Below are 23,707 nucleotides of genomic sequence, written 5' to 3' on the forward strand. Positions count from 1 at the left end.
TTGATAGTGATAACACGCAGAGTAGAAGTGCTTGGACAATAGTGAAATTCATTACAATTGGTCGCATTCATAGTAGCTAGGTGCGGGACGTAGCCCAGTGGCACAACAGTCGCTCGATGCGTAGTCAGTCTGGGATCGATCCCTGTCGGTGGGCCCATTGGGCTATTTCTCATTCCAGCCAGTGCACCATGATTGATATATCAAAGACCGTGGTATGTACTACTCTGTCTGTGGGATGGTACATATAAAAGATCCCTTGCTGCTAATCGAAAAGAATAGCCCGTGAAGTGGCGACAGCAGGTTTCTTCTCTCAATATCTGTATGGTCCTTAACCATATGTCTGACGCCATATAACCTTAAATAAAATGTGTTGAATGTGTCGTTAAATAAAACATTCCTTTCTTTCTTTTCATAGTAGCTAAATGGATAGACAGTTTATATTGTTTCCATCATAGTTTTTCCATACCATGGATTTATGATCCAAGAGGAAGAGTTTCTATGAAAATAAAACAACGGTGGACATTTTGGACACCATCTTGAACTTTTCAGTTCTAAAGGATAAGGGGAATTTTCCCTTTTTTTTAAACTTGTGCTAGACACTACCTTCCTAAAATATTCAGCTTAATACCACTTTCTATTGCTTTTGGTCTAACTGAGACATATACAATGAATAGAATTAAAGTAAACTTGGTGAAAATAAAATCATATTTTGTTTGGTTATGAACTTTTAAAGTTACATTTCTGTGGGGGGGGGGGGGGGGGGGGGGGTTTAAACAATATTTATTCAAATATATGAAGTGGATCGGCAAACAGGCAGTAAACCATTATAAATTCCTCTTCATGTGTACATATCCAAACCCAAAAGTACCGTGATGCATTATTTTCATGAGCTACGTATATCTTTTTCATCCCAAGATCATATTGTCTAACTAACGGTTAACAGGAGAATGACCAATAGTCAATGACCTTTGAACCATCAAACAAACGCTACTAGAAACCTCTGACCAGTCTGTCCAAACAACTTGTTAAGAAATGCTCTTGCCATAGAACAAACAAACTAATATGGTTCTATATATACAGATGATGAAAATCTGTGCCAATAAATCGAACAATGACAGATGCACCTTCAAAAAGTGTCTCTTGGTGTGACCGCGGCAATCACAGGGGATTAGCCACAGAGATTAATCACACCAGCGATAGTTTATCTCATTGCTGCCAATCACACTGTGAACAATGATAATACGCCAATTTGCCACCACATTATAAACGGTCCATGAAACACCAAGCAGTATACAGATGTATTTTTGTAATGGGCCGAATGACTCACTAATTGAGAAAGACTTAGGTACGGTGAAAAAACTAAACTACGCTCGGCTCCAAAAAGGGTTAATGAAGTGAAAGACAAAACAGAATGCATCTATTGGGCTAGGTGTAATTCCTGTCACTGAACGAACTCTCCAACACGAGTAAATCACGCATGGATGAGTGGAACTTTTCATAGAGGGGATTCATAAACTAGCTGACATTGTGTCTCACTGGACAGTTCCGTTCTCATGACCTGCAGAGCAAGACTGGAGGAACGCTGGACAAACAAAATCACAGCCCTGAACACAAAATATGATCTCTGTCATTCTGACTGTAAACACCACACACCCCCCCCCCCCCCCGAAATATGCACTGACACTTCTTGATGCTCAAAGGAATGAAAAAACACATTTATGTAATGACAGTTGACACCTGAGCACAGTTTAAAATACATCCATTTGGTGACTAATATTTATTTTAGAGAGACAGAGAGAGAACAAGACAGTAAGAGATTTTTTTTTTTTTTGCTCATTACTGTGTGTATTTCAAATTAATTGACTTCATAATGTTTTCTGCTAAAAGTGTGTGTGAAAGAGAGAGACAGAGAGAGAGAGAGAGAGAGAGAGAGAGAGAGAGAGAGAGAGAGAGAGAGAGAGAGAGAGAGAGAGAGAGAGAGAGAGAGAGAGAGGAGGGAGGGAGGGAGGGAGGGAGGGAGGGGAGGGAGGGTAGGCTTAAAAGATGGAATATTTTTTTTTTGATCACATATACTCAAACATTAAAATCTAGATTTAAACCTTCAGAGTTAGTTTCACACTTTTATTTATTTTAACTCCTTATTAACAGTTTATAAGCCAATAACATACGACACATCATCAATTCTCTCTAATTATTAACAATTATTAACCCCTGACCCAGACAACAAGCCCTGCATGTCTGAACCTCAAATGGAAAACAAATGTAAACAAATACAACATTTAAAATTTAAACTACAAGTTACCAAAATATATTAAAAAAGCCAAACATACTTCTATGAACCTGTCAAACTGAAAAGAGCTACCTCATGCACAGCAGTTTCATTTCATAATAATCTCCAGACCTGTCAACACACTATTCCGATGGCGTAAGAGTACAAGTACCGGTAATGTGCTGGCATCAATACCGGGACCTGACCAATGTAAATTCTAACAGGAATTGTGTAATCGTCAAACAAGTTTAACTGGGACAAAGAGTTTTCCACAACAATGGGACCCAGCCTTAAATCCCCAGCCCCCTTTGTGGACCTCCCATAATTAAACAACAAATGGTCGTGTCACTTATGTCACCCGCTGTAGACATAATGGATCAGTGTTTGTCGACAATCATCACAAAGGCACAAGTTATTGTTAAAGATGAGGAATAGCAGTAAACCACTGATTTGTTTCACACACACGCTTCAGACTTCAGACTTATGGGTCAGGAATGCACACAGTGAACCTTGAATCAGATCCATACCGGCCTCATTGGTCAAGCAGTGCATGATTATATGCTACATGTATAAGCTTTAATATTGATAGGAGCTGGGTTCATATCTCAATACGGGCCCCAATAAAAAAAAAAAAAAGAGTCTCTGTACAGCTCGTTGTAAACAGTGGCTTAGGTTTACATCTGTTATGTGGACAGTTCATAGAATATACAATCCAGAGCATGTATATCTCAATATGAACAGTAGCAGACATTTAAGTTTACTTCTGCTATGTGGACAGTTCATATCAGAGCACCAGCTCCAATCCAGTGCATGCATGTATATCTCAATGTAAACAGTGGCTAGTTAAGTCACTATTGGTTTACATATACTGTTTGCATGTTCATATCCAGCTCCAACTTACTGCATGTACAGCTCAATATGAACAGTGGCTAAGTCATTCTGCTACGTGGACAGTTCATATTAAAGTACAAGCTCCAACCCAGTGTATGTACAGAGCTGTAAAGTAATGTGAACAGTGGCTATTGCATTAGGTTTATGTCTGCTAGGTGGATGGTTCATATTCATAAAATGTCCTGAGGCCTATTTCACAAACCTCTCTAGCAACACTGAATCTTCCTTGCAAGTCATTTTGCATTGCATGTATATCTGCACTGCAAGATCACAAAGTTGTGAGAATTTAGTGGATTGGGCCCCTTGTTTACACAGAATGCCAAGTTATAGCAAATAAATTACCTGACAAATCTGGTTAACACACACTTCTGTATTAAGAAGCCTGATTTAGTTTACTCTTGGACTAAAGTGAATATCACCGCATGAATTTGTGCAGCTCGTATGGAGTTTGCCCAAATTAATACTTCGACAAACTTACTTGAAGTAATGTCAAACATTGTAGTTAAACTAACAACATACCAAATAGAAATTTACTCACTTAAGGGAGAGGCATACAAAACAAATAACTTAAGTTCGTCCATATTACAGAAGCAATATTGAAGAGAACTATTATTAGTACCAAATGGCAAGTGATGAAAGGGAACCACTTATGTCTGGCATGAACAAATTTAAGGTTGCTCTTCAAATTTAGCTTTCTACCAAATTAATGACACTTACAAAGCCCACATATCTGTAATAATCTAATTAGGTTTTCTCAATAGCTTATATCATAAGCTACATAATAAAACTCCCACAGTTTAGGAATTTATAAGTTATGTTTCTAAATGGTGTACCTTAGACACAACTGACAGTTTTTTAGAAAAAGACAAGAGTACTTGTGAGGTACATTCAAAACCGTCAAAAGTAGGTTGTGGTGATCTTGTTATAGTACACACTCCTATCCAAAGTTGTACTTGTATGCAAACTTTGGTGGTCCTACATGTATATGAACTAATAAGGAAACCAAAAGTGTATGGATGGAAGTACGTACAGACAGATGGATATTCAAATGGATGTTCAGATGGACAGACAATGCCATACCATAATATGACCTGTCAAAGACAGGTGTATAAAAAAAACCCTGTCACAACAGATGAGACAAACTAAGGGTCACAACTTTTGCTGTCACCACCAAAGAAAGATACAAGATCCCTTTGTGAAATTTCTGTGTCCAACTTTGGACCAGTGACATTCTCATTGACAGAGTGATGACGAAGAACAAGAATCAAGCCATGTGGGTCAGTGTAAACCATTCACCATTAACCACCAAACAAATCCATTGCCCAGCTTAATGACTGGCCAGCGAAATGGAACAAAAGTTGAGGTACAGAGACACAGCCTCGAAAAACAGAGAGCCGAATGAACTCTGATCTCGTAGACCAATGAGGAACAATGGCGGACAATGGCGGACTACAGGTTGGTCAGAAGGTCTGGGAGATCAGAACAAAGTGATCAATGTCCTTTAAACAAACAGCATTAAAAGGATTAACTGTGATAATGAGAGATGGGAACCCCGGCCCACGGGTTGGGAGATGTGGACTGGTGATACAGTAAATGACTGCGACGGGATTCACTGATAGCGGAGTGGACAGTTTCACATGTCAGGCCCTGGGCAGCATTGCTGACAATTTCTGATGAACACCCAAGCAATAAAGGACAGGCCAGGCAGATGAGGCTCCCCATTGTTGAGTAAGAGAATTAAGCAAGTTATGAATACATTCATGAACCGAAAAGCCCTGTATCACATAAACGGACGAGGTGATAAGCCTATTATGATGGTATCTCCTCCAGGTCACTGCGGAGGTCATCTGTGTCATGTTGGCACAGAGGTGTAACATGTATCCAGTGTCACGGTTAACTTGACAGATCACCCAGTCTGGTTTTATTACTTTCTACATGCTAAAAACTATATTATGAAACGTAATTTTACCTGCAGTTCAACGAATATTTTGTTTTCAAAATCTTGATTAGCGATATTTCTAGTCAACTGAAAATTGATTAGCAACTGCTGTTTAATGTTTTACAATTGTGTAGCGATTTCTGAAACTTGCATAGCGAATCGTGACACGATACTGAATAAAATGTTCCCTGCAGCTTACTATTACTCTTAGTCTATAGTTCACTTTAAGTCAGTGGAAGACAAGATCATGTAATTATGATTCATTATTTTCTCTTTACCAAAACCCCCAGAGAATATCACAAAATTGTGTTCACCAGTAGCATGTAACTACTCCATAAACTTAGCAGAGGTGCAAGAAGGATTTTATTTCACATTAAGAAGAAAACAAATTGTCTATATACATGTATATACGTCTATTAAAACAAAATTCTAGCTCATTGCTGAAAAAGCAAGAATACAAATGTAATTCTGGTAATGTAGGCTGCTAATGTAGCTTGATTCCATGCTTCTACAAATCCCATTTGTGTAATCTTTTGTATAATTTTTTTCTTTTCTTTCCTTCACATTCTTTTGCATATAATACATTTTCTTACACTGGTTATCCTTGAATGTATACATGTAGTTTATATTTACAGCTATGTAATATAGGTCACCAAGTATATTGTATGAATATACAAGAGGGTCTTATAAGTTGTCAAACTTGTGCCCAATTCTTTTGTTCTTTGTACAATAAAATATGTTTGCAATCAATCAAATTCCAAAATATCAATATTACATCCTTTTATGATTCCACTGGACTTCTAAAATATTACATCATGTTTTGAAGACTTTTTGCTTTACATCGCGAGATCACAAGGTGTGAGAGTCTGGTGATTTAAGTGTCGTCATCCTTGTTAAATGCACTTTCTGACAGGACAACACATACCAGTTTTTATTACCCATATGGTCTTAAATAAATGGCTATATAAATATAGTATTTTCCCACATATCTTTGGCAAATTTCTGACATCACTAGTTGCTATAGCAGCTGCATGCTTGCAATGGTCGCGGCTATGATATTGACAATATTCAGTGTCACTGTAATCGACATTGCCGAGTGTTATTAACATTGATTGTAAAAGGATTATAATCATATTTAACATTTGCTATAAAATTACAGTTTCTGGATAATAAATAAATTATAACATTCGTGGGAGTGTTATACAAAATTTATAAAACTCATTTGGAAATTGTTTTATAAACTTGCTCTTGGTCAGGGGATAAAACAATTCCTAAACTTGTTTCATAAATTCTGTATGCCACTCCTGCTCATGCAATAATTTATATTTATGTACCAGTGATACAACATTGGTTCGAAGAGAAAACAACCCAATGCATCCACTGAAGAAGATCTTATCATTGAGCTACATCCCACTTTGTGACTGGTATCTCAAAGGCCACGATATGTGCTGTCCTGTCTGTAGGATGGTGCACATAAAAGATCCCTTGCTACTAATGGAATAATGTAGTGGGTTTCCTCTCTAAGGCTATATGTCAAAATTACCATTTATTTGACATCCAATATCCGATGATTAATAAATTAATGTGCCCTAGCGGTGTCGTTGAACAAAACAAGCTTTAATTTTAGGTCCCACTTGTACCACCCCTTGTATGTCTTAATAAAATTCTGTTAACAAAACAAGTTGCAAGTGTCACAAAGCAGAATTACACTAATGTTTTAAAATGATCAGCCTGTCAGTGGCAGTACCTATCACAGCCACAGTTCACAAGCCAGCTAAATGGCTGGGATTACGAGGAGAGTGCACCGTCAAGTGAATTAGACCCTTAACACAGATGGATGACTAGACACAGCACAGTAAACAACTAAAAACATAAACATAACAAGAACATTAAATTCCACATTTTCACTTTAACAGACATCTGCAGACAACTGAAGCTACTGACCAGGGCCCCGTTACACGAAGAGCGATCTTAGCCTTAAGTTCACCTTAAGTGCATAGCTACCTTATGCACTTAGGTGATCATAGCATTAAAATCGTTTTGTAGAATACGGTCCGGGTTTTTTTCAGCTACGACACCTATTTACCACCTAGAATTACTTAAGGAATTTAGAACAACTTATCAATTTTTACAAATGAAGTATGTTTCTACCTTGCTGTTTGTGGTAGTTCAAAATTAATTTATGTGAAAAATTAAAAAGGTACATAACTTTGAAACTTGGGTCAGCACAGCTTTAAAAAGTAGTATAGATATAAGTAAAACAAAATGTTTTAAAGTCTTTAATGTGATGGATGGGTGAATGGATGGATGGATGTTTGATGGATGAATGGATGGATGGACGGATGGATGAATAATTGATTGTAGGTTAGATGGGATGGATGAATGGATGGGATGGATGGATGGATGGATGGATGAATAATTGATTGTAGGTTGGATGGGATGGATGAATAATTGATTGTAGGTTGGATGGGATGGATGGATGAGTGGATGGAATGGATGGATGGATGGATGGATGGATGGATGGATGGATGGGTGGATGGATGAATGGATGAATAATTTATTGTAGGTTGGATGGGATGGATGGATGGATGGGATGGATGATAGATGGATGGGTGGATGGTTGGATGGTTGGATGGATGGATGGATGGATGGTGGGTGGATGGATGGATGGATGGATGGATGGATGGATGGATGGATGGATGGATAATTGATTGTAGGTTGGATGGGATGGATGGATGGGATGGATGGGATGGATGGATGGATGGTTGGATGGTTGGATGGATGGATGGATGGATAATTGATTGTAGGTTGGATGGGATGGATGGATGGATGTTTGATGGATAGATGTTTTGATGGATGGATGGATGGATGGATGGATGGATGGATGGTTGGATGGATAGATAGATAATTGGTTGTATGTATGCATGGATGAATAATGGATTAAATGGATGGATAAACAGATATAGATATAATTTCTATATATACAATTAAGGTTCAAGGGATGTCTGCCCTGAACATGATGTTGTGAACAATAAAAGTTTAGTTACAATTCTCAAACCAACAATTTAAAACACTGTAATAATCTGATTACCTTTGGCTGGTTAAACAATTTGATAGATAGATAGATAACAATTTAACGTGCCCATATACCACTAGGGTTTCGAACACACCCATCCAGAGTCCGACCTCCGATAAGATCGGTGGCCTGACTCAATTTGAAATGCTAACAGCTCTTGTGATTTTCTTTCCAAGGTATTAACATCTGGTAATGACCATTTAAACAGTGGAACACAATGGCTGATGAATCACATGACTGGTCTTAGGAATCATATCCAATGACTGAGTAAATATTACAACCAGAATGATGCAACTCGAGTGTGATAAATATTACCAACGACCATTTACCATCATCAGTTATCCAATTATAGTGAAAAGATGAGATAACTGTGATACACCAAACTCCGCTCCAAATGAACCGATAAGTAATCTAAGTAATAAGATGATCTCATCAGCATTTGTCTGTTTGTCCCGACAAGTGAAAATCTGCTTGGACAAGCAAAATGTCTTCCAACAGTTATCTGGTGGTCAAGCAAAAATGTAGATTTAGCAGTTTAACTTTGTTTTAGATTGCTTTTACATTTGAAATAAAATTAATACCGGATAAATAGAGGATTCGTCAGGAGTATTTTTTAATATGTAAAATATCAACCGAGTCTATGTTAATTGGTATTTGTCGAGGCTCTGCCGAGACAAATACTGATTAACTAGACGAGGTTGATATTTTACATATTAAAAAACATGATTAGCGAATTCTATTTATCCTATACCACTTCTATAATAACATTTTAATTTAAAATTTTTAGTAAATCACAGTACTAAAGTTGCTGCTATCAATAATATAATGTCATTATGATTAACACAGATTAGTTTGACGTCACACATTTTAAACAAATCTTTGAAAACATTATGCTCAGGTAAACAGGCCTTGTTGGCTTGTAAGCAAATGACCCACCCACAGCAACACATTACCTAGAGACTGCAAATTTGCATACCATTATTAACCGGGTTAATAAAGTAAATTATCACATGGATTTAAAGCATGGATATCATGGGTAAGTTATAGGATAAGTGAAAATATCAAACAAGTAGATCTCAATATGTTCTTCTCCGGTGGATTAATGAAAAATTCTGCTTATTTCTATTGCTGCTCAGTCAATTAAATTCAGATTAAAATATTTTAATAAGCAAGAATCAGAGGACACATTCTGCAGTAAATATGGATAAAGGTATGTGTCACATTTGTAGTCCAGGGGTGTGCCCACACACAGGCATGCTACCCACCACCCCATATTATCACCCAGTATTTTTGCATGGCACTAATATTTTGTCACAAAATGGCATAGTTTTCCAAGTATACAAAAAGCACAAGAAAAAAAAAAAGTTTCGCATTCAATATTTTCTATGCACAGTTCTGTAGACCTATATTGATAAAAGAAATTAAATAATTTAATAATAATAAATAATAACAAATTCACAGGCATATGACATACATTTTATACTGCATACATGCTCGTGTAATAATCACATTACATGTCTGGTATAATAATATGGAAAAAGGTATTGAAGTTTACTTACTGGAGCATGACGAGGAATGGGACACATTTTTTATATTATTAAAGAGATACTTAGAAAGAGCTACAATATATTGAAGTTCCTTTGATATAGACCACCAAGTGAATATATATTACAAAAAGTCAAACAATGGTCTGGTAATCTTTGAAAGGAAGGCTGTAACTTAACATGGACATTATTGCAAAGTCATCCATTAACATCTGTTCAAACAAGGCAAGAAGAATGCAGAATATTAGACACACAAGTAAGCAAAGACCAATGGTAATAAGCTTTATGCTTGTTATTTACATTGCTGTGCAATGTACTGATAGTTATACATGTGTATTAATAAATATTCAATACAATATGTTTATTCTTAGAAAGAGTAATAAAAAAAACCCACACACATCTATGCAATTAATATGTTGATGTGTCCACCCCAATGGTATTTAATATTTTGGGGGTAATTATGTTTCAAAATTCAGTTGCTATTGAGCACACTAATAAAGCTATAGTGTGGATTTAAACCTGTATCAATCTCACAACATTCAATAATAAAGTACAGTCTCATGAAAATTAACAAGTATAGGTAGCCAAGTTGAAACGTGAAGAGGATTTTATGATCCAATATAAACACAATATATTGCCTCCTTATATCACGTGTCAGCTTTAATTTTTATGCGGGAGTTCACTTTGTACTGACTCTGTTCAATACACCAATAAAAGCCAGGAATGCTGAATGGCGAAGGGTTTTACAAATCATTAATGGGAAGTATAAAAATAATCTCCTTACATTTAGAATGAATAAACTATATATATATATATATATAACCACAGTGGCATACAGGTATATGTCTTGGCTACCACATGGACATATGCAGTTGAATACAGGGGATCTGATATTAAAGGAGCACTATCTTTCACTGATGCTTATTTTAGTAGTTAGGTATACATGAATATATCCTTTTAGGGTCCATGCATGTTGTCCTGATCTAGGCTATCAAACAATTTTACCATGCCCATACAGATATTTAGATCTAATAAATTTGGGCACAACAGGTGTTTTGTCTTTTCTAACCACACCAAGTGGGGTTTTTTAGTGCAGTAATGTTAATAATAGCTGATAAAGGGTTGTACATATTCAAAAATGCATTTCAACTTATTTTAATCTAATTACAGCTTAACATTCCATTGATTTTGAGGTGAAATGTTTTGAGGTTAGCATGTTTGTACTTAATTTGGGCTTCCTTATATAGGAAATACTTATTTTGGGTACACCCTTTATCACCTCAGCTTTGGTGCAATCTATAGCCCCGTCATATATCCAAATAAGGAAGGCACTCAACACATTTTATTTATGGTTATATGGTGTCAGACATATGGTTAAGGACCACACAGATATGGAGAGAAGAAACCCGCTGTCGCCACTTCATGGGCTACTCTTTTCGATTAGCAACAAGGGTTCTTTTATATGCACCATCCCACAGACAGGGTAGTACATACCACAGCCTTTGATATACCAGTCATGGTGCACTGGCTGGAACGAGAAATAGCCCAATGGGCCCACCGACAGGGATCGATCCTAGACCGACCGCACATCGAGCGAGCACTGTACCACTGGGCTACATCCCATCCCTTATATCCAAATAAAGTTCAGACACATCTACCAAGAACATATTCTTTAACTTCGCCAGTGACAGGGTCTGGGACAAAATGTACATCAAATCCAAATCCAAACATAATTTACATGTCCATTTAACATTCAGGCATTTTACATCTATAAATAAAAACCGTGGCTCTTTATAAACGAATTGTGAGAAGTCCTGAATTACACAGCACACACACACTGCTGACTCAAGTTTTCGAGAAACGAACTGATCTGTACACGTAAAACCGCAGATTATATAAAGGAACCTACCAAAGACTGTAATTAATCAATGAATGACAATGCTGAAGATGTATGCGTAAGTGGATCATTTCACAAACCACAATGGTTAGAGTATCCAGTGGTCGACCCTGCACCTCCCCCGTGTCAACCATGTTTCTGTGACAAACACAAGATATGTCTTTGATCACACACAGAGCCTAACTGGTGAGTGCGATCTAATACCCAACTGGATAATGAGGCAATAAGTATACATTAAACCACTGTGCCCATTTTGTTCCTTCTTGTATCCAATTAAGGGGTGGGACGAAGCCCAGTGGTAATGTGCTTGCCTGATGTGTGGTAGGTTTAGGATCCATCCCCAGCGGTAGGTCTATTGGGCTATTTCTTGTTCCAGCCAGTGTACCACGACTGGTATATTCAAAGGCTGTGGTATCTACTATCCTGTCTTTGGGATGGTGCATATTAAAGATCTCTTGCTACTAATGGAAAGATGTAGCAGGTTTCCTCTCTTAAGACCATATGTAAAAAATTACCAAATGTTTGACGTCCAATAGCCAGTGATTAATAAATCAATGTGCTCTATTGGTGTCGTTAAAAACCCCCACACTTTTAACTTTTTGTATTCAATTAAGGTTCATCACACTATTGTTGGCACAGGTGTAGTGGTGTTATTTCTCAACAATGAACTGTTAAATCTCACTGTGGGTAGGAGCTCGTAGTGTGATGCAATCAGTGGTAAAACCAATATACTACTGAGGCTCCATAGACATACCTATAGACAGATACACCATGTCCCAAACACAATATATCCAGATACTACAAAATGTGTCAGTTTTTGGTGTAAAGTAAGTGATGCTACAAACAGACAAACATACACAAATAATGAAATAGTGCCATCTGTGAAAAAAAACATATTTATTAATACTGACATGAGGATCACCTTCTAGACATATTCAAATATTAGAGACAGAAAGCAATGAGATTCTTTTAGTGATACAAAGTGATGCTCTAAAAACACAATTATGTACAGATATATGAAAACATGCCACCCACGAAACAACTAATATGTATTGATACTAACAAAGATATTACCTCCTAGACACAATATCCAGATATAACGCCCACAATATGATACAACCTGGTGTAAGCTGATGCAGCACATTTACAACCAAATACACATGGTGAAATCATGTGGAAACTAAGTCTTGAATATGAGATGATCCTCTGAATCTAAATTCAGGAAATCCAAATCTCAAACAGGCTAGTAATACCTGAACCAACACCGAAACAGACTGGCTTATTTACAGACACAGTCAGAGATGAATAAGGGAGAAAAGGATACAATGGCATATGATCTGATGAAATGAAAATACTGTCAGATCTGGCCAACAAGAAGTGATTCCCAAATCAACAAATAGAGAAGTGATTTGCTGATGTAGCCATTTTAACAAACCAACATATCCTCAACACCAATAATCTAAAATAGAGCACATGCAATGATCTGTATTAAACTGACACATTTAAAGTTCAGACTTTATTGACATTAAATAATTATGTACTGCTGCATGCAATTGGTATAGCATTGCCATGATGTTTAAGTCTCCAGACCTTTTGAAAGGTTAAATGAAAACTTCAAAACTTTTAATAGCATCTGGCCAGAATATACGTAACAAGTTTGATTATAGAATGTTTGTTGAACAAACTACGGCTATTTGGTGTCTAAAATAGTGTTACAATAATTTTTCTAATATTGTGGTATATGTATTACTTCTGTTCACTATCTAGGTTATAACCTAATCCAATAACTGTTCTACAACTAGCAAATAGAAATAATGCATTTTTGAAATAAAACTTACAATGTAACATATCCTCTAAGTATGATGTATTAAAGGGGACAGAATGAAACTATGATAGCATGATCAAATAAAAAAAAAATATATATATATATATAATGACTAACCTTAATGAATCAATAAATACTGAAAATGAAATCCAAAAATCCAGGTAACACAGCTTCTTTAAATACTACACCACGTACAGCACATAATTATAATGTAATTATCATTCCAGAAAAGAAATCCAGTTACTTATATGATTAACATGGACACATTCACTGCTACACTGAAAATGTTATGAACCCCCTTAGGACTTTAAAACTGAAATCAGTTTTCACATTTCAGAAGTTGCATTCCATTCTGAAAACTAGTTCACAACTGAAATTCAGATTTCTCATCACTAACACAGTATAGTTCTAGAAAATGTCTATCACTAATACAGTATAGTTCTACAAAATGTCTATCAATGAATAAGATAAAGGATCTAAATCTACCTGTACTTAGTCTGAAATCCCTTTGAATGGGTCTCCTGTTGAGTACATTAATACAACTGTCATACAGCGAAGCTGACAAAATACCAGGGAGCAGAGGTGATGAGGTATTGATTCACACAAAGATACACACCAATGTTGACTCAAGGATTATTTTCACCTTGAGAATTTCTGTCAACTATTACAAATGGATTGAGTCATAAATATAAACGCTCATACATTCTTCAAGAAGACAATTTGCCCTGCTGCTTGTATTCCATGAACAGGTTTCCTGTGGGTGTGTTGTTGTTGTTTTTTGTCTTGTTTTGATAAATTTAAAAGGGGACATATATAGGTTATTTTGTTGGATTTTTAATGTAAAATTAATTTGATTCATTTAAAAAAAATTTTTTTAAAACTATGTATATTATTTTTTAAAATACAAATAAGATTATTTATAAATTTTACATCATGAATTTAAATTTTACTTCATGTGTTAAAACAAAAAGTAGATTTTTGCTTTTAACACCAAATCAGTTTATGGTTGGTGCTGCAGAATTTTGTTATGTGAAATTGATTAATTTTAATTTCAAATTATTTTCTTCTTTATTATTATTATAAAAATACATCTAGATTATTCATGAATTTTACATAATAAATTTATATTATTCATGACTTTTTGTTCATGAATTATTTATTTTTTATATTTTTTGCTTAAATATATTTTTTTTTAAATATTATTTAAAAAAATACAAATAGGTTATTTATACATTTTTCATCATGAATTTAGATTAAAGTTAAATATTACATCATGTATTAAAACAAAATTGGATTTTTGCTATTAACACCAAACCAGTTTATGGTTGGTGAGGCATATAATTCTGCAGAATCCGTGTGGGTTTAACCAATGTTGTTGAGAAGTTACACAGAAGTAAAGGCTCCTATTCTACATGGCTGACTTGACACCCATAAATATGTCATACATCTGAACATAAATCTTAATGAAAAGAGTGACAGAACAAAAAGCTATTCTTAAATATGGAAAGGATCAATGGATGAAAGAATTAGTGCCCAGGCAAAGAATTCACATTTGGAAATACTTTCATTTCTTATTTCTTTCACAATACATTTTAGATCACTATTTTAAAAACATCTGAAATACAAAATCCGCACAAACTTTTTTATTATTTTTATTATTTTTATTATTTCAGTAAAATCATTTTTGTCTTCCCTTTGTAATCTGTTCAACAAGCCATCATTTAAAAAGTATCTTTCTTAATCTCACCAACTAAATAGCAATATAAAATGTTTAAGGTTTCCCTCAGTAAATAGTTCAGAGATTTACATTTTTTTCTTTTTCTTTCTCTCTTTTTTTTTATCAGTATAGTTATTTCAGTTTGATAAGCCTTGTGGAAGTACCATCTTAATGATTTTAACAGATTCTAATCTTAAGTTCATTGATATTTCACACATACAGAAGGACACAAAAAAAGAAGATTACTGAAAGATGAAAGAATTTATTTTATAAGGAAAACAATTATATTGTAAGTGCAGTTTAGTTTAAGGTTTCCACATATAAAATATAATCTTTCATCTTTCAATAATATTTATATTTAATGGCTGAAAAAACTTTTAAGGATGTGATAAACTGGAAATAACCGGTTTAATACAGAATACTCTACAGACACATGACATATCAATCACATGTGAAAACTTTAACACTATTTGTCATCACATTTTTAACAACTTTTTGATTTTAACAAAATGAAAGAAAGGAATGTATGTTTACCAAGCATAATATAATATTAGATGTAACACATGGTAACTGTTACACTTGAGCAATAGTGAAACCACCGAATTATTTCTCATTTCAACATGTGCTCTATTCCAGGTATATAAAACACTGTGGCATGTGATATCCTGTCTGGGCCACAGTGAAACCACTAAATTATATCTCATTTCATCCTGTGCTCTATTCCTTGTATATAAAACACTGTGGTATGTGCTATCCTGTCTGGGCCACAGTGAAACCACTAAATTATTTCTAATTTCATCCTGTGCTCCATAACTGGTATAAAAAACTCTGTGGTATGTGCTATTCTGTCTGTGGAAAACAAGTTTTATTAATATAGCATTCTAGAACAAATATTACTATGTGGAACTCCTATTATTCACTGATTAACAAAATCTTCTATGGTGTCATCATGTTAAAAAAAAGAGGTTGTTTTGTTTAACGACACCACTAGAGCACATTGATTTATTAATCATCAGCCATTGTTTCCATTAGTAGCAAAGGATCTTTTGTATGCACCATCCCACAGACAGGATAACACATATCACGGCCTTTGATATACCAGTCGTGGAGCACTGGTTGGAACGGCCTGGAGCGAGAAATAGCCCAATGGGCCCACCGACGGGGTTCGATCCCAAACCGACTGCGCATCAAGCGAGCGCTTTACCCATAGTATGACAAATCTTTTGAAAAGTCACTAGCCACAGGGCTAGTGGGTTTGTGAAAACCACTAGCCCACCAAGATAAAGCACTAGCCCAAATTCCTGATCAATTATAATTGGATTTTTTAAAATATATAATTTTTGCAAAAAACGTCTACGTCTTTTTGTCGTGTGTCGTATGTTTGGTCTTTTGTCAAGTGTGATCCATCGTCATTGTCCTGTTTTCGCGTTTGCCCTCCCCCCCAGAGAAAAATAATTGAGCAAACTCAACATCTGCACCATGTATATGGAAATGCTGCTTTTAATAACCACAGAATATATTTTTTTATGTAGCCACATTTTGTTCCATGCTTGCATTGCAACCACACTGCACTAAAAATGGCTTAAAGTATAATATAGCCCTTACACAAATATTCCTTCCTTTCCTACAAACCGGCCTCAGTGGCGTCATGGCAGGCTGATAGGTACTGGGTTCGGATCCCAGTCGAGGCATGGGATTTTTAATCCAGATACCGACTCCAAACCCTGAGTGAGTGCTCCGCAAGGCTCAATGGGTAGGTGTAAACCACTTGCACCAACCAGTGATCCATAACTGGTTCAACAAAGGCCATGGTTTGTGCTATCATGTCTGTGGGAAGCGCAAATAAAAGATCCCTTGCTGCTAATCGGAAGAGTAGCTCATGTAGTGGCGACAGCGGGTTTCCTCTCAAAATCTGTGTGGTCCTTAACCATATGTCTGATGCCATATAACCGTAAATAAAATGTGTTGAGTGCATCGTTAAATAAAACATTTCTTTCTTTCTTTCTTTTTTTCCTTTCCTACAAAGATAACAACTTTCAAAGACCACGGTAGGCACTATCCTGCCTGAGAAAGTGCATATAAAACATCCCTTGGCACTTTTTCAGCAGACATACAGTATATAGCCTCTGTGGTGGCAGTGGCTTTCAACTGTCTGTCTCTACACCAAGTTTTCCAGCAGACATACAGTATATAGCCTCTGTGGTGGCAGTGGCTTTCAACTGTCTGTCTCTACACCAACTTTTTCAGCAGACATACAGTATATAGCCTCTGTGGTGGCAGTGGCTTTCAACTGTCTGTCTCTACACCAAGTTTTTCAGCAGACATACAGTATATAGCCTCTGTGGTGGCAGTGGCTTTCAACTGTCTGTCTCTACACCAAGTTTTTCAGCAGACATACAGTATATAGCCTCTGTGGTGGCAGTGGCTTTCAACTGTCTGTCTCTACACCAAGTTTTTCAGCAGACATACAGTATATAGCCTCTGTGGTGGCAGTGGCTTTCAACTGTCTGTCTCTACACCAAGTTTTTCAGCAGACATACAGTATATAGCCTCTGTGGTGGCAGTGGCTTTCAACTGTCTGTCTCTACACCAAGTTTTTCAGCAGACATACAGTATATAGCCTCTGTGGTGGCAGTGGCTTTCAACTGTCTGTCTCTACACCAAGTTTTTCAGCAGACATACAGTATATAGCCTCTGTGGTGGCAGTGGCTTTCAACTGTCTGTCTCTACACCAAGTTTTTCAGCAGACATACATAGCCTCTGTGGTGGCAGTGGCTTTCAACTGTCTGTCTCTACACCAAGTTTTTCAGCAGACATACAGTATATAGCCTCTGTGGTGGCAGTGGCTTTCAACTGTCTGTCTCTACACCAAGTTTTTCAGCAGACATACAGTATATAGCCTCTGTGGTGGCAGTGGCTTTCAACTGTCTGTCTCTACACCAAGTTTTTCAGCAGACATACAGTATATAGCCTCTGTGGTGGCAGTGGCTTTCAACTGTCTGTCTCTACACCAAGTTTTTCAGCAGACATACAGTATATAGCCTCTGTGGTGGCAGTGGCTTTCAACTGTCTGTCTCTACACCAAGTTTTTCAGCAGACATACAGTATATAGCCTCTGTGGTGGCAGTGGCTTTCAACTGTCTGTCTCTACACCAAGTTTTTCAGCAGACATACAGTATATAGCCTCTGTGGTGGCAGTGGCTTTCAACTGTCTGTCTCTACACCAAGTTTTTCAGCAGACATACAGTATATAGCCTCTGTGGTGGCAGTGGCTTTCAACTGTCTGTCTCTACACCAACTTTTAAACCAACCATAAAAAAGTTAGTTTTGTTAAACTTACACCACTAGAGCACATTGAATTGACTGTTCAACATTTGTTGATTCTAACATTTTATAATCTTAGAGAAGAAACCCACTACATTTTTCCATTAGTAGCATGGGATCTTTTATATGCACCATCCCACAGACAGGATAATACATACCACAGCCTTTGATATACCAGTCATGGTATACTGGCTGGGAAGAGACACCAACCAAACAACTAGAATTTGAAATAAGATAAGGTGCCATTAAAAACCTACATTCCTTTCCTTCCCTTATACAACAAATATACTGAAAAATATTCTACCTACCCTTTCTGTAGAAACAGCTAAAATCCCGAGATATTCCAGTGTGTTGAGCAGCGATACACACCACCAGCGAGAGATAGAGAGCCGGTCGCTTGTGTGATAATCCTCGTTCACCACTGTGACCACAGTTCACCTTGTTCAGATGTTCACCGCTGGGCTGGGCTGCAACCAATCAAGTGAGTAAAGTCAGATCTGTGGATTTACCGGAGATTTACGACACAGGTGAAACGCTACTTTGACAAGCATGTCAAAATTTAGACTTTAGGTGTAATATGAGCTGTTGAATTAGCCTAGTGGAAAAAATAAGTAAGTTATACAGGTAGAAAAAAACTCTACTTTGACAAGCATGTTAAAATATATCTCTGGTTGTAATATGAGATGTTCAATTAGTTCAGTGGAAAAATAAATAAGTTATATAGGTAGACAAGCATGTCAAAATTAATATATAGCTATAGACCTTTACCTGGTTGTAATATGAGGTGATGAACTGGGTACATGGTTCAGAGAATTAAAAAAAAAATGTTTATCAAAATGAGTAAGTTACACATTAGTTTGACAAGACTGTCAAAATAAACATAACCATAGACCTGTAACTGGTTGTAAATATGAGATGTTGAATTGGAGAATAAAAAAAAAAAGTTTATTGAAATAAGTTACACCTCAGCTTGACAAGAATGTGAAAATAAATATAGTTATGTGACAGGTATCTCAAATTATAATATGAGCCCGGCTTCCTAGAATTAAAAATACATGTATATGTGAACCATTTACGGGTTACACAAAAACAAATTCAGACAACCCTTTTTTGCATAAAATGCCATGACCATGTTAATGATATCCTAAATTTAATGTGCAAAAAAAAACGCACATGGGTTATGCAAAACAAAATTTTGGCAAAAGACAAACCAAAAATATGTTTATTGTTATTTTTTTAGGATTGATGAAGGTTTTCTGAAAGTCATTAAAAACAAATTTTACTTCAACCGTGACAAAAGCATGAAAGAAAAGGAAAGGAATGTATATTTAACAACACCTCAACATATTTTAAACTACAATTATTTGATGGCAAATAAAAATACCCCACCCAAAAAACTAAAAATAGTGAAGTAAAAAAAAAGAAAAAGAGTGACCCCCCCCCCCCATTTTTTTTTTTTTTTTTTTTAATTCTGCATTAAGTAAACAGATACATAAATAAATATAATTTGCAAGGTGTTTAAAAATAATAATAATAATAAAAAATAATAATAAATAAATATAATAATAATAATAATAATAATAATAATATAATCAAAATTAAAATTATGAAACATTATTATTAATTAATGGTGAAAGGGGTGGATGGGGGCTAAACAGTGTTGATTATCTTTGAAAGTCGGAGACTGTTTGAGAAAAGAAAGTGGTTAGATTCTAATTAATATTCTGATAATGTCGAGGGGTACTTTTAATGATCATACCATATGACAAATAAATTAAACATTGGGCTATTTCTTGTTCCAGCCAGTGTACCATGACTGGTACATCAAAGGCTGTGGTATGTTCTATCCTGTCTATGTGATGGTGCATATAAAAGATCCCCTGCTGCTAATCGAAAAAGAGTAGCCTATGAAGTGGCAACAGCAGTTTTCCTCCCTCAATATCTGTGTGGTCCTTAACCATATGTCCAATGCCATATAACCATAATTAAAATGTGTTGAGTGCGTCATTGTATTTCCATGACTGGTATACCAAAGGTTGTGATATGTGCTATCCTGTCTGTGGGATAGTGCTTATGAAAGATCCCTTGATACTAATGAAAAAATGTGGCACGTTTCCTCTCTAAGACTATAATATGTCAGAATTACCAAATGTTTGACATCCAATAGTCGATGATTAATAAATCAATGTGCTCTAGTAAAAACAAAACAAACTAACTTTTGTGAAAGTAGGAGGCTGTGTGAGAAAAGTAGATGTAATGAACATTCTGGTAACGGTGCATATGACAAATAGATTAAACATTACTAGTAACTGTATCTTATATCAATAATGACAACTCACATCAGCTTCTGTTTGATGTCAATTATCAATGATCAATATTACAATTATCAAGATGAAAAACAAAATTACCTACAGATCATTAACCACATATTACATTCAATATATTGACATAAATCATCATCTATATTTTTAATTGCTATAGCATCACATACAGGTTGAAATTCAATATAAATATGAATCAATAACTGTGAACTGCAAGCATCTTCTTAATGAAATGCTCTGGTGTGTGCTATCCTGTTTATGGGAAAACTTGTACATAAAAGATCTGCTGTTGTTATTCTGTACCGTAAGGCAACAGTGGGTTTCGTAGCCCTCTTGATCTATATACAGACCAATTCTATATTTAAACAATTATAAATTAGACACGACCGAACCATGGTTTAATATGTGCTAAAATGTTGGTACGTATTCCATTCTTTTATTCTGCTGTACCAGATATCATAAATTTAGCAATGGTCTGTAGTAAAAAAACAAAAATATCACAACCAAAAAATCTGTCAAATCAGCAAAAATATGACCTGGCAGCTGTCATGTTTTATAAAATATCATAGATAACAACGGTGCACCATTTTGAATCATATTTTAATTAAAAGATAACAGTGCCACCAAGAGCCAATGTGTCAACTATTTTGGAATTGGAGACCAGATTTGGGTGGAGCCATCATGGATGTATTATATAATTCAGACACGGCTGTAATCTGCTTATCTACAATTAACGTGAAATACCGCCTCATCATTACCTTAAAGAAATTCATTCGGATCGGCGTTTTGTTGTTAATTAAAAGTAAACAGGTGGCAGCCATCATAAAATATAAAAATCTGATGCACTATTTATCTTTAATGATACTCCCTTTATGCAACCGAGAATAATTTTCTTCACAGCTTAGTAACAGGTTCAGCAATACATTAACATGTCTGTATGTAAGTTCGACAGTAGGTTCTGTGTGGTGCGTCATTTGTCACTTTTATATCTCCACCTCAATGGCATATCAACTTGAGTAATAATCTCAGTGAAAGATAAACAAGAAATTTCCATTACAATTCAAGCCAATCTGTTGTCCGTTGACAAACTGCTAACTGCTGAAATACAGTGCGGTCACTGAGGTGGCAAATAAGTTAACAAAATGTACTAATCGGCTATTTTCTGTGAAAACATTTGAGTCAAATGGTTTCCGTCAAGCATGAACATCAACTAGGTTTCCAGTGTGTAAGTCACCGGCAGTGTCAATAGAATACGTCCTGCCAACTCTGTCTTTCTCTTTACAATGGCCATTTGTGCTTCTATAGTGGCTTCTACAAAACACCTTGAAAATGTAACAGAAACTGCAGTCTATGCTTGTCCAGAAATTTATTCCCAAATTTGAGAAATGCAAGTTTTACAGAGTATAAAATAGAGAGATTTTTAAAAATGCAGCAACACATCTATTTTTAATTGTAAACCAAAAATTTAAGGAAAATAATTAATCAGTTTTAATGGAAGCTCAATTAGCACATTTTAAACTATGTCTATTTGGTGTCTAGTATTTGATTATTTCAACACTTAGTCGAGAAAATTAGATGAAATACAATGTGTCCACTTAGGCTATTCCTAACAAAAAGCACAAGGACTCTTTTACAATCTTCAAAAATTGGTGGCAGCTATTAGCAAGGCTGTCACAAAAATTGCTGTAAATTTGATTTGTGATGGTAGTATATAATTAATATTATTATAAAATTGACGGTAAAAAAAAAATCTCCTCTCAGAACTCCCAAGTCAATCCAAAATGTGGTAGAAACTGTCATTGGCCAAGTTTTTCAGAATGTAGCCATTGAGTATAACTTGGCTTATTCCATACAAAAGTGAAATTCAAGAGGGCGAGTGATCATAATACAAGACATGACTGGTTTTTGTGCCGAATGTTGGATGAATGTGATGTGGTAGAAGATGATGGTACCAGTCAAACTGTTCATGAATGCTCATCCTCATAAGCATGCTACAGTAGGGTTGGGTACCGCGAAAAAAAATGTACAGCAGTATACCGCGGTTTTTTGTAATGTAACACAGTATACCATGGTAATGACAGCATACTAATCACTGCGATTCAGTGATACAATAATTGCTCAACATACAATGTCATTTATGTGCCTTTGAACTTAGGGGTCAAACATATATGACATACTACAATGATATACCTACCAGTAAAGATTTTGAGTGATTCAGTTTACACTCTATTTCTTCTAAAGTTGAGTAAGCATTAAGCAGGACTAAAACTCTCATTTAGAGAATAGCCAATACTTATAGGTAGAACATAGTTGTAGAGCCTTGTTGTATTTTAAGACCTTATAATGTAAATGAAATAAACATAATCGATGAATAAATTCCGAAGTTATCATTTCAGTTAAACTGGAAAATAATGAAAATGACAAAGTTACATAATATTTTAATGGCCCTTGATGTCTAGGCCGGGCCGTAGCCCTGTGGTAAAACACTTGGTTGGATGTGTGGTAGGTCTAGGATCGATCCAAGTCAGTGGTCCCATTGGGCTATTTCTCATTTATGTATGTGCACCACGATTGGTATAGCAAAGGTCGTGGTATGTGCTACTAATGAGAAAATGTAGTGGGTTTCCTCTCTAAAGCAGCCCATACACGATCAATTTAATTGACAATAATGTTGATACAATATGGTTGATGAATATTTATTGGCCACCAACGATGCAGTTATTTACACAATATTTTAAGTAATTTGCCCTCTAGCCATTGCTTTAAGCTATTGCCTTTGCTTTTGATAAGCAAAAACATAAAACAAGAATTACATGGCCCAAACAATGGTTTCTGCAGAGAAAAACATTTAGCCATGTTGAACTGCTAAAGGAACTTAGAACAAATGAGCAGGCGTATTATCAA

General features: G+C 35.7%; 1 protein-coding gene across 1 annotated transcript in view; it reads right to left on the reverse strand.

Moving 5' to 3' along the window:
- The window catches only part of LOC121385772 (semaphorin-2A-like), a 205,508-nt gene extending 186,598 nt beyond the window's left edge, over window positions 1-18,910 (reverse strand). Inside the window, exon 1 of the mRNA XM_041516561.1 lies at window positions 18,791-18,910. The gene's annotated coding sequence lies outside the window, so the exon portion shown is untranslated. The remainder of the gene's footprint in view (window positions 1-18,790) is intronic.
- Between the last annotated feature and the right edge of the window lie 4,797 nt (window positions 18,911-23,707).

Source organism: Gigantopelta aegis, chromosome 2 (genome assembly GCF_016097555.1).
Source record: "Gigantopelta aegis isolate Gae_Host chromosome 2, Gae_host_genome, whole genome shotgun sequence".
In the NCBI taxonomy this organism is placed as follows: Eukaryota; Metazoa; Mollusca; class Gastropoda; order Neomphalida; family Peltospiridae; genus Gigantopelta; species Gigantopelta aegis.